General features: G+C 39.0%; 1 long non-coding RNA gene across 1 annotated transcript; it reads left to right on the top strand.

The window, feature by feature from the left end:
- The first annotated feature begins 1,060 nt into the window (after positions 1-1,060).
- On the top strand, positions 1,061-2,642 carry LOC122551118. The gene is made up of 3 exons (XR_006312009.1): positions 1,061-1,131; positions 2,168-2,298; positions 2,420-2,642. It is a non-coding gene; the product is annotated as an uncharacterized LOC122551118 (long non-coding RNA).
- Positions 2,643-16,724: the final 14,082 nt, after the last annotated feature.

The raw sequence follows: 16,724 nt of genomic DNA, 5'->3' as shown, positions 1-16,724 counted from the left end.
ATAAACACACCTTTGGCAAAGGCAAATTAAGCAAAATAGACTTTCCTGCACTTGTTATCTCTTCCAGTCCAGGAGAAGGAACACCAACAGGATGAATCTATCAGTAGAGAGAGAACTTATGCTTTTTCAGCAGCAGAGAGAGAGCTGTATCAAGCAGCTTCAACTCCAAAACCACAATTTCAACAACTGAAAGCAATCTCTAAAAACCTGGGTACATCTGAGCCTGACTCCACCCATTCATGCTGCTTTTGCTTAATTTTTTAAAAAAGCTATTTGCTCTGCTTTCCATGGAGCAGACTTCTTGGCACATAGTTTACAACACCCAGCCTTTAAGAGAACCAGGACAGACAAATCCCCCTTAAAGGCACATATTATCACACTTAATAAAAACACTATGTGATCATTTCCCCATATTCCTGCAGTGTTTACTCTCTACCTAGCTCTATCTGTACAATAAAAGATATTACCCACATAGATGCACACGTTTGAATTGGGTCATTGGAATTTCCTTCCTCTCCAATGTAGGGCTGGTTCTCTTCCACAAAGGTAACTTCATAGGTCAAAGCATATCTGCTGTGATTTTTTGAGTTGTCAAACAGTCTTCTGCCATGAGTCTTGCTGCAAATCTGCTTTGCAAGTCTTTGCTGAGGGGGTGGCTTCTAGGTGAGTGCTTTTAATCTCCCTCACCCCAAGCCTTCTAGAATACACTATACCTTTGGCCAATGGGGTCATGAGCTGATTTCAAATTATCCAATTGGATTGCGACAACACCCTTCACTATTGCCATGCAGAAGGAGTAAACCTATCCACGCAGTCAATATGCAAGAAAGTCTGACTTCTCTAATACACAACTCTAAGGCTGGTTGTAACTGGTTCACCTTGAACCTTTGTAAACTCTTTGACCTTGGCTTCCACTGTTCTCTGCAGCTGATAGTTGTATCTGCTGTTTAATTTAGTTTGGCCAATCATCTGTTAGGCCTGATTTTTCTGGCTGTGAGTTAATTTAGACTGTCCAATTTTAGGCTTGTGGTTGCTTGACCACAAACTTAAAGTTATAAACGTTTCAACCATTTCTTTAGAAGAACATGTGCTAGCTCAGCATAAAAAAAAAGTTAGAAAGCTAAATTGAAGGTACGGAATGAGGAAGAGAAAAATAGAAACAGACACGTGGAGAGTTGGGGAGGGAGGAGTGGTGAAAGGGAAACATGAACTGGGGGAAAGGACAGCAGGATAGGAGAACAGAGGGGTTGGAGTGCTGGAGGAGATGTGGTGGAGAGCAGGGAGCCAGTGGGTGCAGAATGTTGAAGAGTGCAAAGTATGAGAGAAAAAGGAGAGTAGAGTGGAATGGGGTAGGTTGGAGAGGAGGGAACTGGAAAGAAGATGGAGAACAGGGAAAGGAAGTAGGGAGGATGAGAGGAGAAAGTGAGTAGGACATGAGGACTATAACAATATCTACTAAAAATGCAATAACTAATTATAGCAATCTCAATAACTAGTATAATACCAGTAACATAACAATGGTCAGTATATTTATTTGTCCACATTAACTGGAACTTAGAAAAGTATGAGTTTTTTTGTTAAACAATCAGAGCACGCAGGTGTGATTGGACAAATTGATCTGTGCATTTTCCTTCTTTCAGTGGCATCTGTCTGATCAAGCTTTTACTTCAGCTTGCTTTCATTTCTACTGATTTCCAATGCTTTCCATTGTACTCTGTTCAGCATTTTAAAGGAAAACATATAGTTGCAATTGATGTACTTGAAGTGCTATGGGATTTCACTTCATGGTCATTGATTTCAAAGATCATTGATCATTGATTACAAACAATGACTGAATGAATGCTTTGGAATATACATTGTCTACATTCTGACATAAATCTTTGTAAATGACTGTTGATTTCGGAATAATGTCAGTTTTTCTTTTCTGGTAGAGATTGGCTACGCTCAAATCCCTTACTAGCCTTTTGCTTTTTAAAGCCAACTGAAGACTTCATATTATTTCTTTTTATTTTAGCTGCCAGTCTTTTTTCATACTATTTCTCTGTTTTTCTTATTTCTTTTTCCATTTCCTCCTTTGACATTCTCAATTCATCCTGCTACTGAACTTCACATTTGTTGGATGTGCTTTTTAAAAATCTTCTTGCTTTCTGTCTCTTTTGTTATCCAGGGAGCTCTGGCTTTATAATCCTATCTTTCCCCATTGGAATTCGCTGAGGAATGTACTTCAACTGCACCCAAATCATGTCCTCTTTAAAGGGAACCAGTTGGTGAACTACAATTTTGCCTTTTGATTCTAAAGTGAGTATATTTGTTAAGATAAACATCCATAGCTGTTGATGAAATGTAATTCATTGAAGGTTACTCATTGGTCTCCTGAAAATTGCTAACCTTTCAATTCAATGAACTATTCACAAACCAGTGTTGCAGACCAGCATATTCCAAGGTCCCAGCTGAGCGAATGAAAACATTTGGGAGTTCAACGGGGAAAAGCCACTTGTTAAGACTCTCCCACCACTGTAGAAAGAGAGCCCTGAACCTGTACAAAACTTCTTAACTTGTATGCATCAAAGAATGTTTGATATGAGATGTAAACGTAAATTGCGCATGTAACCTGCAATTTCAAGTGTAGTGAGACATCTAAAAGTGCCATATTTATAACTGAAAGAAACTAAACTCTATTGCATTTGATGTAATGCTGATTTTTAACTGTTAAGTAATGTACTTTTGTAAATGTTATGCATAATGTATAAAGGTAAAAAAAGTAAATGTGCAATGTTAATTCAAACCATTGCAAAATGTGTGTCTGGTGGGTTCTCACATCCCATGTTTTCAATATGCTTGACAGTCAGAAAAAGACCCAATTCCAGGCCTTTTACAGCATTTACATATTGATGTCCAAAATAACTGGCTTACATGGATGAGAAATGAACAGTGTAATCCTGCAATCTTTATTTCACTGTGGCTTTATGTATCTGGGTTATATATTATTATAAACTATCAGAACAAATTGTCACAAACTTTCTGAGAAAGTCTAAAACTTTGAATGAAAAGATAGAAAAATGTCAAAGTGATATTTTTAACATTTGTTTAGAAATGCAGATCATCAAATATGTTTTGATTAATCAACAGCTTCTCTTGTACATAATTTATTCATTTGTGTGGCCTGGGACTAATTTTCTGCTCTACTTAGTCTGTAGAACTGCCTCAGTTAATGCATGGAAAACTATATATTTTAATAATGAGTCTTTTGGCAAGCTTATTTTGCCTCAAATAAATTGTTAGTTCTATAATTTTAAAAAAATATATTTTCAAGCTTTCAGACAGGATAGTGGGATGCATTATTGACAAAGGAAACCATCACTGCAGTAATGACAGAGGATATCCAAGAAGGGTCTTCAAATGAGGCCCTCTGGGTAGACCTTAGGGGAAAAAAAAGTGATTAGTTTGCTGTGATTATACTTTAGCCCTCTGAACAGGCAGAGGGAGATAGAGGAGCAGATATGTAGGCAAATCACATAAAGGTGTGAGAGAAACAGGTTTACAGTTGGAGGGAATTTCAGCTTTGTTATCATCAGTTGGAATCATCTTAGTGTGAAAGGATTAGATGGGGTAGAATTTTTAAAGTGCATCCAGCAGAGCTTTTTCTGCCATATATAGTTAATCCTTCTAGAGATTGGGCACTGCTTGACCTAATCATAGGGAGTGAAGCTGGTCAAGTGTTTGAAATTTCAGTGTGTATGATTTTGGGGAAGGTGACAGGTCTCTATAAGTTTCAAAGTCATTATGAAAAGAGATAAGGACAGTGCAGAATTTAAGTATATAAACTGGGGGAAGGTCAATTTTAATATCATTAGACAGGACCTGGCAAACATAGACTGAGAGCAGTTACTTGCAGGTCAGTCTCCATTTGGAAATTGGTATCTTTTAAAATTAGTATCATGAGAATTCAGGGCCAGTGTGTTCCTCTAAGAGTGAAGGGCAAGGGCAATAAGTCCAAGGAAACCTGGAGCAAGGGATGGTGTGTTTGATTAAGGAAAAGAAAGAAGCAATTGTCAGGTACAGCGCATTAAAAAGGCTGGGTGGGTGGGGGAGGGAGTGCGGTGGAGGAGGAGGGGGGCTCTTCATAAGTATTGATAGTGTAGGGGGGTTGCTTGAAAAAAATTAGGAGGGCAAAGAGGGGCCACAAAATATCTTTGGTAAATAGAATCAAGGAAACCCCAAGGCTTTTTAGAAGTATATTAAGAGTAAAAGGATTACTGGAGAAAGGGTGGGATTGAATAGAAACCAAAGGTGCAAACTGTCCTTGGAGCCTGAGGACATGGGTGAGGTCTTAAATAAATATTTTGCATCTGTATCCACAAAAGAGAAGGATGCTGTAGCCAGGGATTTTAGTTGGGATGGTAAAGTTCTAGAACATGTTAAGATTAATAAGATGTTTAGATGTTAAGATAATTAAATGTTTTAACAGGCATAAAGGTGCATAAATCCACAGGCCTGATGAAATGTATTGCATGCTGCTATGGAAAGCAAGGGAGAAGATTGCAAACGCCCTGGTAGAGATATTTAATACTTCGCTGGCCACAGGTGAAGTGCCAGATGATTGTATGATAGCTAATGTAGTTCCTTTGTTTAAGGGCTGCAGGAATGGACCAAATAATTATACTGATCATACTGATGTCAATGGTTGGAAAATTATTGAAAAACATTCTGAGGGATAAGATTAATCAACACTTGGAAAGATAGGGATTGATCAAGGCTAACTAGCGTGGATGTATTTGGGGGAAATCCTGTATGATAAATTTAAGTTTTTTGTAAAGACGACAAGTTGGTGTGGTTTACATGGACTTTAGTAAGGTCTCTGACAAGATCCCACATGAACTGCTGCTCCAAAAGGTAAAAGCCCATAGGATCAAAGGTAAGGTGGCTAACTAGATTCAAAATTGACTTACAAATCGGAGGCAAAAGTATTGGTAGAGGGATTTGTTTTGTGATTAGAATCCTGTGAGAAGTGGTGTGCCACAGGGACCTTGCTGATTGGTATGTATATGAATGTGAAAGTAGAAGATGTAATCAATAAGTTTGCAGATGACACAAGAATTGGTGGTTTTATCGCTAGTGATTAGTCTCAATCTACAGTCTGGCATTAATCAGCTGGTAAGTTGGGCAAAGGTATTCCTGATGAAGGGCTTTTGCCCGAAATATCGATTTTACTGCTCCTCGGATGCTGCCTGAACTGCTGTGCTTTTCCAGCACCACTCTAATCTAGACTCTGGTTTCCAGCATCTGCAGTCATTGTTTTTACCTGGCAAATTGGGCAAAGTAATGGCAGCTGGAATTTAATCCTGTTAAGTATGATGAGATGCATTTTGGGAGATCTAATAAGAGAAGAGTGTACACAATGAATGGTAGGTCCCTAGGGAGTACAGAGAAGCAAGAGGATCTTGATGTACAAGTCCATAGATTTCTGAAGGTGTCAGCACAGATAACCAGGGTGTTGAAGAAAGCATATGAGATGTTTGCCTTCCTTAACCAGGGCATAAAATATAGGAAGAAGGCAGTCTTGTTACAACATTAGTTAGGCCATAGATGGAATATTGTGTTCAGGTCTGATTGTCTCATTATCAGAAGAACATGATTACATTCAATAGGATGCAGAGGAGATTCACCAGGATTTTGCCTGGGATGAAAAGTCTTAGTTATGAGGAGACACTGGATAGGTTGGGTTTATATTTCTTGCAGCAGAAAAGGCTGAGGAGGGGATTCTGATTGAAGTAGACAAAAACATAAGAGCACAGACAAAGTAGATTGTGAGAATCCTTTCCCCATGATTGATGTATGTAAGATCGAAGGGCAATAGTTTAAGATGAGGAGTAAGTGGTTTAGAGGATATCTGAAAAGAAAATTCACCCAGAGGGTGGTAGAAATATGGAGTGTGCTACCTGAGAATGTGGTGGAGGCAGGTACTCTCACAACATTTAAGAAGCATCTGGATAAGCACTTAAAATCTCAGTAATAGACCAAGTGCAGGTAAAAGGGATTAGTGTAATTTGGTGTTTATTGCTTGGCTTAGACTTGGTGGGCCAAAGGGCCCTGTTTCTAGCTGGATGACTCGATGACAAGGAAATGTGACTAATATCTGGATGTTTTGCAGTATTTCAATATTGAAAAACAAAATATACATTGTCTGAAATCTCACTTGGCACAATTTGCCTTTTTTTCTATCAGTGCAAAATGGTATGGTTTTAGAAATATAATGCTGGAAATCCAGAGTGAATCCTAATTTGAATCAGGAATGGAATAGCTTGAGATCCAGTCGGAAAAGCTGTCTCTAATCATTTGAGCTTAAAACCACATATAGACTACTTCTAATTACACTATCAAACCAGGTTTTTCAAATTGTTCAATGGGTTAGTTATACCTCCTGGGTACTGTGTAAATTTAAGCTGAGCATTCTTTAGCAAAAAAGGAACTGCTCCTTGAAATCAATTTTTCTACCTGCTAACTGATGTTTAAGGCACTTATGCATTCACACACTGAAGTTTCTTATGGTGGTCATATCTTTTAATAGAGGTCTTACAGTTATGAGTTGCCTTCTGCACCTCAGGATCTCTAAATGGTCAGTGCCATGTAGCCACATCAAGAGAGGTCAAGAAGCTAGAAATGTTAACTTTCTTTACAAGAAGTCCATAAACTGTATGCTATTGTTAATAATTGTTTCAACTGTCTGCTGACATAATGTAAGGCTGGAGGTCAAATGTTTGAGTCCACAGTAAACCATTTAGGAGGATGTATTAATGTATTTCCTGTGTTTGCAATAGTCTACACTATGGTAATCTACCTACAAAATGTTGGCAAAAAAATTTGGATATTTTCCCAGAGTCTTAAACTGACCTCACAGACCTACCATTGGTCAATATTTAAAGCAGCCTGCTTTCCTGAAGAAGGGCCTGTGCCCGAAACGTCGAATCTCCTGTTCCCTGGATGCTGCCTGACCTGCTGTGCTGTTCCAGCAATAACGTTTCAACTTTGATCTCCAGCATCTGCAGACCTCACTTTTTCCCACATCAATTGCAAAGCAAACAGATACTTTGATTGCTGATTGGATTCTACATGCTGACTCCATCAACCCTTTATTCCACTCTGCAAAAATTGTATAATTAATAATTGAAAATTGTTCAAGAGAAAATGAAAAAAAAACACATATTAATCCCCCTATGGTGTAATTGATCACCTTCACCATTCACCATATTAACCATGTCAACTTCATGTACTTAAATGGAAAGCCAACAGGCCTATAATTCCCTATTGGAGTGATTCTCAAATGCCATTCAAGTAGCATCTCACTTTGTCTAACAATTTTGCAATTCATGAACGAAGGTCTTCAAAGAAATTGATGAGTAAGCTTTTTTTTTCCTCAATACTTGCAAGAAAAAAAATTAGAGTCTGATAAAAATTACTTTTGTAAAACCAAATGGAAATTTGACCTTTAAAACTTACAAGATTGCCAGAATGTTTGGGTTGACAAATCAGCTCCTTGGTTGTGTGAACAAATTTACAGGATATCAAACTTTCAGATGGATGATATGGCATGAGCCTTTTGGAAAACTTTCTTGCTTTCTCTCTCTCTCTCTTTCCTAGGATTTTCTAAGTCACCCAAATGTCTGTTGCAATGAAATCCAGGGACGATACTTAAAGTCCCCACTTTTCATGCCTGACATTACTTACAATCATGCTTGTGTTTTTTTAAAAGTTGTGTTTTCTATCCAATTTGTACTTGATCGTGTTAAAATCTTTATGAAGAAACAAACCACACAGGTCTCTTGAGGTAACCAAAAGGAGCTTGTTTTACTGTAAAATCACTTAACTGAAGTATAAAACTCATTAAACGAAAACCTGTTCCCAATTCTGTGACATACAGATACAGTAGAATGCACAACCGAATAAGTTATAGAATGAGGGAAGGAGTGTTGAAAAAGTTAAAATCTATAAGCAAAATAATTATACGCTTTTGTGGTCTTGAAGTCCAATGGTTGCAGCTGAGATAAATACTTGTTCTTCTGGAGACAATCTCTTAAATTTCGGTCTGTTGTCTTCCTGAGTGGCTACTGTAGTATTATTCTATTCCATATTCTAAGAAGAGAGCTATTTTTAAATTATCTATCTCTGTGATTTGTTCCACCTTGCTGCAGAGATAGGATCTGAGCCTGTGATTCCATCATGCAGGCCTTATTGAACTTCCTTCTGTAACCAACAGACAGACTTAATTCATAATATTTTTTCACAAGGGGAATTTTGGTCATCTGTTTGCTAACTGTTGGCCCAAAATAGGGACTAGCATTGCTAATGAAGGAAATTCAGTCTCTATTTGTCATAATAGTCAAGGTACCATTCAAATAGCATGGGGATTCTTCAGCATTCTTTTGCATAATATGTTCTGGGAGATTTATTTCATCTCTGGTAGTTTCTGCAGTCTAGGTGACTGCTGCTTTACTCTCCTTTTCTTAACCAGATAGTTCAAACAATGTTAAGTGTGCAATTCTATGGAGATTTTCCAGATGTGTATTCTATTAATCTATATCACAGGTTTTTAGAAATTTGGTTGTCCTGTGGGTCAGGAAACCCCTGCAATTATTTGAAAACATTGTCCAGTCTTTATTTAAAATGGTTTTCTTTCAAATTAAAATCCTAGACATTAAATCAGTCAAAGGGATTAAAGATTAATAGACCATACATTGCAACTTAATTATAACACAGAGAGCTTTTTTTACTGTCTTTATGGAATGTGGGCATCGCTGGCTGGTCAGTATTTACTGCTTGTCTGTAGTTACCCTTGAGAAGGTGGTGTGGATTGTTTTCATGTTTATGCAGCCTTTATTACATCATGTTCAATGCACTAATTTTGGCCTACTGTTGCTCAATTTTTGTAATTTCTTTACAGAAATGCCTTACAAATTTATTCTCAGTTGTCACTAGCAAAAACTTTGCACTTGCAAAGAAATGAGGATGAAGGTTCTTTGGAGTTGGGGAGACTCCCAAATGCAATGTTAATTCAAAGGAGCATGAAGTTGCTATGAAAGCCAGGTGCAATTACTCATGAGCTGTTCTGGTCACATCAATAACTAATTTTTAAAATTTCAAAATATACTTTATTCATAAAAGCTATTTTTATGTAGTCTCAAATGCAGTTCAGTTGTGTACAGTAGCAATAACAGCTGCATAACAAATATATCAATGGCATAACAAACATTGGAGTTTCACTCTATCCAAACAAACCAAACCCAAGACTTGCTTTGACATGCACCTTCACGTTTACCTGAACAGCTCAAGAGCGGATCCATCTTTGATGCCTAACTCTCGTAAGAGACACTAAGTGTACATTGATCTAGAGGCACACTGTGAATCCTCCAGGAGAATTGAATATTCACATATCACGTCATTCGTCTCACCAGTTTATGATCAGGAATCCCAGAGTCCAATATCAATGATGCTTTTCAAAGAAAACAACCCAATGAAATATGAGGATCCTGTCCAATCCATGCCTTTTAAAGTTGTCCCTTGCAAATTTAGCATTGGCATTTAATTGATATATATAGGTAAAAACAATGACTGCAGATGCTGGAAACCAGATTCTGGATTAGTGGTGCTGGAAGAGCACAGCAGTTCAGGCAGCATCCGAGGTGCAGTAAAATTGACGTTTCGGGCAAAAGCCCTTCATGAGGAATACAAGCAGAGAGTCTGAAGGTTAGAGAGATAAGTGAGAGGAGGGTGGGGGTGGGGAGAAAGTAGCATAGAGTACAATAGGTGAGTAGGGGAGGGGATAAATCACAAATCATAAATTCCAAAGTCAATAATAGCATGAAGAGTTTACATTGAGTAAGTGTAATGGACATAGTAACATTATTGTACACCTCAATAGCTAGTAGTCTGAAGGTGCCATTAATGTCAATGGAAGTTTAGAGGGAACGGATATGATAGACAAGGTGGATCAAAAGAAGCAGTTAATAAATCCGAAAGGAGTAAGTTAAGATCATTAAAAGGACCTAATGATATAGCAATAACTAAGAGTTAGGTTCTGGAGTAATAATTCTGATACTTAGCATGGTGTAAAACTCTGAAGCAGAAAGTGAATGGAATGATTAATTATTTAACTAGATTGCTTGACTGTAAATCAGAAGATGCTCTACTCAGTTTCCAACAGGACTGTGCTCAAATCAATGGAGTCATACAGCATGGAAACAGACCTTTTGATCCACCTCACCCACACTGAACAGGCATCCCAATCTGACCTACTCCCATTTGCCAACATTTGGCCCCCCTATTCCTTCCTAGTCATATACCCATTCAGATGCCTTTTAAATGTTGTAATTGTACCAGCCTCCACCACTTCCTCTGGCAATTCGCTCCATACATGCACTATCCTCTGTGTGAAAAAGTTACTCCTCAGGTCATTTTAAGTCTTTTCCCTCTCCCTTAGACCTATGCCCTCTACTTCTGGAAAGACCTTGGGTATTCACCCTATCCATGCCCATCATAAACCTTTATAAGGTTGCCCCTCAGTCTCAGAAGCTCCAGGGGAAAATAAGTCCCAGCCTATTCAGCCTCTCCTTATATCTCAAAGCCTATGGTCCCAGCAACATCTAGGTAAATCTTTTCTGCATGCTCTCAGGTTTAGCAACATTCTTCCAATAGAAGGATGACCAGAATTGTACACAGTATTCCAAAGCGACCTAACCAATGTCCTGTACAGCTGCAACATGACATTCCAACTTCTACACTCAATGCACTGACCAATGAAGGCCAGCATGCTAAATATTTTCTACACCACCCTGTTTATCTGTGACTCCACTTGCAAGGAACTCTGCACCTATACCCCTAGGTCTCTTTGTTGAGCAACACTCAACAGGGTCCTATCATTAACTGTATAACTACTGCCCTGGTTTGTCTTACCAAAATGCAACACCTGACATTTATCTAAATTACACTCCATTTGCCACTCCTTGGCTCATTAGCCCATCTGATCAGCATTGCGTTGTACTCTGAGATAATCTTTTTCACTATTCACTACACCATCTCTTTTGGTGTCATCTGCAAACTTACTAACTATACTTCCTATATTCACATCCAAATCAAACAACAATTCATAAGTGTACAAACAAAGCACAGCAGAGATATAATGCTGATCTCCAACATCAAAGGATTAAAGTGCAAGGCAACATTAGCTTCAGAAAGAGAGGAAATTGCTTGGAAATCTGCAAGCTATTGAATTTTACAGATAACATGAAATTTTGTTCACCTTTAATGTGATGAAACATCCCAAGATATACACAGGAATGGTTACTGTACATAACTGGACAACAGTCAACATGGGGAAACATTAAGATTCCAAGACCCTACAACCAGGGTTGACAGTTTCAGAATATGGGATAGGCCATTTAGGCCATGGGGGTAGTGAATCTTTGGAATTCTCTATCAGGCCAAGTCACTGAATATATTCAAGAAAGAGACAGATTATTTTTTTAGATTTTAAAGGAATCAAGGGGTACAGCAAGAACATGAGAATATGGCATCAAGGTGCAAAATCAGCCACGATCATATTGAATGATGGAGTTGCCTCAAAGGGCCTGGTGACTACTGCTGCTCCCACTTACTATGTATTCAAAACAATTTCAACAAGGTAGATAATAAGGAACATCTAAGTGAACAAGGTTGGACAGATTTAGTGAGAGATTGTTCTGAACTTAGGACCTGATAGAGTTGAAGAAAATACAGAAACACAAAAGTCTGCTGCTGGACACACAAGGACGCCATGAAGAGATCAAGACTGAAAGTGATTACAGAGGTATGGAGAGGTGAGACTGTGGATGGATTTGAAAACAAAGAATAGAATTTTAAAATTGAGGCATTGCTCAATCTGGAGTCATTAAAGGTCAGTGAGAACAAGTGTGATGAGTGAACAACATCTGTATTAACAGTTGAACAGATGGGTTGGGAGATGAACAGCAGATCAGACAAAACTAGTGCAATATTTCAAAGTGTTGTAGAATACTAAAACGAGGAACCATTGGTTAAAATTAATGGAGGTTAAATTAAGGACATTTTAGAGATAGTTTCGTGAAAAACTTCGGAAACATTGAGTATTTGGGGTGGGACAGTGGCAGCGAAAATCTTGGATTTAATCATAAACTAGCAGGAATCTGGTGAAAAATCTGTATCGTTACTGTTTGCTTGGTCCATCCAAGATGAAACAAATAATTGTTCCATGTACATCTTACTTTAATCAAATCAGCTGGCTAAACTCCAAAAGGATTCAGCTACATTTAGTGAAATCATCTAAGGAAGAGGCCTCATTAACCAAATATATTTTATATATTTTTCTAAAGAAAAAGGTTGTTAATGTAACATGTGTGCCAATAAAATGGAAAGCACTTGAAATATTTTGTAAACGCGGTTTTGTAAAATATTTGGTTAAAAAAACAATTATTACATTTCTCCTATAGAGGTCGCTTTTATCTCATCATTTTGTTGCAGCTTGTCTTTAGAAAACAAATGGATAGCAAAAATATCCGGATCGATTATTTTAGAAAATTGCGTCTCGTAAGATATATGGTGTACGTTTCAAAAGTTTATTGTCATCTTCTGTTAAAAAAAGATGTAAAAGTAATAAAAGATAAAAATGGATAAAAATAACATCTTTCATTAAAAAAACATTTTTTCAAATTGATAATAAACCGCAAAGCCGAACAGGAATTTAGATCTTTAAAGTTGAGCACTGGTAAATGTAAGAATGTTTTCACAATGAGAATATTGAAACACAGACAATGTTCCTCAACAAATATGTTACAGATTAACACAAAGTGAGACCTTTGACTCCTCCAAGTAAAAGAAATGAATCAACGTTACTGTCTTAGAGTGGATACACTTTTCTAATAAATGCGCACTGGCGAACGATAAAAGGAGGAATTTGGATAATCGAGGAGGTAATGTCGAAAGGCTGAAAGGTGATTTCAAATGCAGCAGAGCTGTGTTTAGTATGATTAATTCTCCAGAAAGGTCGCTTTGTTGCAAGACGATAAAACGAAAGCAAAATCGATAAACTCTCTCATGTTTGTTTACTGTTCTAATGCATTTGGATAGTGCTTGGAAGTGTCTCACTTCCCTTCACAAAATGCCAAGACGGAGACTTTGGACTCTCTGAAGGCGAAACTCTCAGCATGCGTGTATACACTTGTTTGTTAAAAAAAATTACAGCTCCTGTCACTGGCAAAACTGTCCCTATTAATATGCACATTATTCCCTTTGCATAAAGAACGAGTCAGCATTAATTCGGTTGCACTCTGCTGTCCAGCTTTATAACTCAAATATGCAGACCTGGATCTTTAGTGTCTGCATTTGGCCAATGAAGGAACAGTTCGGCGGTGTGTTCAACAAAGGTCATTTTTATCCCGCGCCACTTGAAATCAGACTGATTAAGAGTTTCAAAGCTGACTGAAATGTCCAGAAATCTTTAGTGCACAGTGTAAAAATCGTTCCTTGGAAGTGGCTACGGGGTGTTCCATCTATTCAAGTGGAATTAAAACATTTCTATTCTTCATCGTCCCTATTGTAGGACTGGGGGGGGGGGGGGGGTGAAGGGGTGCAATCTATCTCAGAAAACACTGACTTTGTTTAAATTTTTGTTTTCAATTTCTTTTGAAAACTTCTATCCGTTTACTTCGAACAATCTGTCCCGGCTATCAGCCTATCCAGGATTCGCCAGCTACATCCATGATCCGACATCACTGAGGGTTGGGGAGAACATTATCGAGCTGTGTAATTAGGATTGGAAAACAAATAGGTAATAGTTAGCGTGTGCAATTAGCTCAAATGGTCATATATCACATCGACATTGGAAATTAAAGAAATCTTCCCTTCCCAATAATAAGAAAAGCACACAATATAGTTTCCGCATTTCGTTTAACTCCTCTGTCCCCTCTTTGCCCGTGTGTGTGTGTGTGCCAGGTATGATTCGCGGCTGTTCAGGGAGTTGCGGTAAATTTGAACAGAAATGCTACCCAGGCAGCTGATGCGTGCTGATGAAACTGACAAGCAGCGACCAGATCCTTCAGGGACATGTCGAGACAAGATGGACCTGTTCACAAAATGTGTCTTTTTATTTGTTTGCTCGCTGATCTGCCACAATGCAGGAGAGACGCGAATTAACATGTTCTTTTACTCCAGTCGCTTCCATTCAGTTTCTGTCTGGTGCCTTTGGAGCAATCACTTTTAAATCACTCTTAGTGTGCATTACGGTTATTGGTTAGCTGCAGTTTGCACAGTTTCCGTGAATCATTGATCATTTAGAGATTTATTATCCAGTGTTTAATACACTAAGACACACACTCGCAATGTGATTGGTTAATGTTTATTGCCTGCTCTGTCCCATATATAATGGCTACAAAGATTGTTAACAAAAGCTGTACTTGGTCAATGGCTCGTGAATACATTTTGATCTTAAGAGATGACCAAAATATTGTCTTACATGGGCCAATAGATTTGCTTATTAATTAACGACGGAAGGGATTTATTGACCGAAAATTCTTGCGCAGTATGGCTTAAAGGGATAGACAATATGGTCGAAATGGAATTCTTGTTTCAGGAATAAAAGTGCGCTCGAACCTCCGTTAGGAGGAGCTTGCGATGTGAATTCAAGTTTCGGGCAGTTCACAGTAGCTGATCAGCGTCAAACCGGACCCAACCGAGTACACCATAGGTGTCAGCACGAAGGTTTACAAAACATTCGACTTCCTCTGCTGACTTAACCTCCTTCCTGAGTTCCTATCCGAGTCAGCATTAAGACCGTGCAGTCAACGTGATGCGCGTTGCACATTTTACGGTAACCCAAGAACTCTGAACTTGCGATCGTCTAATCGCAGTGAAATTAGTGAGTGAGAGAGAGAGAGACAATAGCAGTAGCACACTGCGGCGATCTCGGCCTGCACAATGCTGTCTCACGGGGGCAAGCGTGTGTATTTGTGTTGGCGGGAGAACTTCAAACAAGTCAGCGATCTCTCCCCACACTTCGCCTCCTCTCCCCAAGCGCCGTGTTTCCACGCGCGGCTCGGCTCATCTCCTTCAAACTGTTTCTGATTCCGTAACAATTTCCAAACCCAACTCAGCAACCGGAGAACTCAGCACGGCCGAGCAGAAAAGCTGGATGCTGTGTTGGATTTTGCGGGTTAATTGTGCGCGATTTTCGTTTTATTTACTGCTCCTGCAGATTGTGAAACGTTGCCCGTTTGTCAGACCCACTTCATTCTCTATCTGCGTGTATCTGTGGTCAAAGCAGCTGCTTTCCTTAATAAATACCCCTTCCATCTGAATTGAAATGCAAGTTCTTGAAGCGCCCTGACTTCAATTAAAAGCAAACACAATTACACTGGGTCGTGCCTGGAATACAAGTTCGACACTTGCATCTATTAATCATGAGATCCTTCCAGTTGCTATTTAAATGAACTTCAAGTTTGACTGTCAGCTGCATTGGGAGCTAAACCCTGTTTATTCACGGCTCCTAATCTCGCATATGTAGCCCTGTTTCTAAGGTCAAACACAGTCGTTTTTAAGGGGATAAATATAAACAGAGTCTCCCCCTTGCAATCATGCCGTTATTAAAAGACGGTTTCTGCGGGTATGTGAAGCGGAGCAGAGACTTGTTGACCTGAGGGGTATATGCAACTTTCCTCTGCTCCCGGTTAGATCAGGAGTGGTGCCCAATGCTCGGAAAAGCTCGCCTAATAGAAATAAGGGCTGCACCGTGACCAACCATTGCTGCTTCCCAATACCTTAAATGTTGAATAAGCAATTTCTCCGGACCTCGGCGAATGTTCACTCGCCTCCTCCACCACCCTCCCCTATTATATAGATACATTTTCCAAAACAGCTGTTTTTGCCCCCCACCCCATGGAGATAAGAGACTGTGATTAGAACTCAGGATTTGTGAAAGGACGATAACAAAAGGACAAATTGAAGTCGTTTGAGGGCCTCTGAATTTGAAATGATCTTATTGATCTGCTTTGCATCACAATCCGCCGCTTCCGCACTTAAAGGCTGGCCATTCTTTATGTTAAATCTCATCGGTGGCCACCTTTCAAGTAAAAGGGGGAGGAGGGTAAATATCTTTCACTTAACGTCAGGACTAATAATTGTCCCCTGCACTCACAGACACCGGCCCTTTTATCTTTGAGCATTTTTTAAGGAGAAATAAAATGAAGGGAAAAGTCTCCCACGAGTCGTATTTAGTCAGTTTCTCATTCCGTTTGTTTCCGTCTCTTCCCCAGCAAGGTGGATTCCAAGCAACTTTGGACCACTCAATCATATTGTTTTAGATAAGAATAATCTTAACAAGATCAAAGAGCGGACCTGCACAATGGATGGTATAAATTCCATCCCACTGCTGCTAATCACATCCATGCTGTCTGATTCATATTTGTCTATAGAATTCAGATTCGAGAATCGATCCTGCGCAGTTATTCGCTCGATTTGAGGGTATGAGTTTGTGGTCACAAATTCCCATGGTTAGGATAGAATTTCCCAGCCCAGACAGCCAGTGTTGGGAAAGTTTGACCTGGTTGCTCTGCCCTGGTGTGTTTTTAATAACTTTGGTACTTCTTGTTGTTTTCATATAAAATCATAGGAAGGCTGCGCACTGTTTACTCTCCGGGTCTGAACGCACATTTTCTAATTGCGCC

This window comes from Chiloscyllium plagiosum, chromosome 6, assembly GCF_004010195.1.
Source record: "Chiloscyllium plagiosum isolate BGI_BamShark_2017 chromosome 6, ASM401019v2, whole genome shotgun sequence".
NCBI classification, from domain to species: domain Eukaryota; kingdom Metazoa; phylum Chordata; class Chondrichthyes; order Orectolobiformes; family Hemiscylliidae; genus Chiloscyllium; species Chiloscyllium plagiosum.
The sequence above is the reverse complement of the archived record's forward strand: the minus strand, read 5'-3'. Positions and strand labels throughout refer to the sequence as shown.